A 591-nucleotide genomic window follows, 5' to 3' on the forward strand; every position below is an offset into this window, starting at 1 on the left:
TTAAAACTCTAATCCTATGTTTCCATTTCACGATGTCTCCTATGTTTTCAATCAGAAGACTAATTCTATGTTTTTTTTCGGAATCAAAACTCTAATCCTATCTTTTAATTTCAGAATGTCTCCTATTTTTCAACCAAAACACTAATCCTACGCATTCTTTTCAGATAGTCTCCTATTTTTAATCAAACCCTAATCCTATTTTCTTCGGAATGGCTCATATTTTATCAATCAAAAATCCTAATCCTATGTTTTTCTTTAGGGAATTTTACGCTATTCTTGAAATCAAAACCCCAATCATATGAATGCCCAGTATAGGTTTAATCAAAAACCCTAATGCTATGTTTTTATAATAATGTCTCTCCTATTTTAAAGCAAAACTCTAATCCTATGTTCTCTTTTTGGGAGATATGTCATTTTTCAATCAAAACCATAATCTTTTATTTTTGTGTGCCTCCATTTTTGAATAAAATCTAATCCTATGTTTTATTTTTTAGAATATATCCTATCCTAAAATACAGGAACCCGAATCATATCTTTTCTTTTCTTGATGACTCTTATTTATCGACTTTGATTCAGCTTATAATACTCCAT

This window comes from Dioscorea cayenensis, chromosome 1 (assembly GCF_009730915.1).
Source record: "Dioscorea cayenensis subsp. rotundata cultivar TDr96_F1 chromosome 1, TDr96_F1_v2_PseudoChromosome.rev07_lg8_w22 25.fasta, whole genome shotgun sequence".
NCBI classification, from domain to species: Eukaryota; Viridiplantae; Streptophyta; class Magnoliopsida; order Dioscoreales; family Dioscoreaceae; genus Dioscorea; species Dioscorea cayenensis.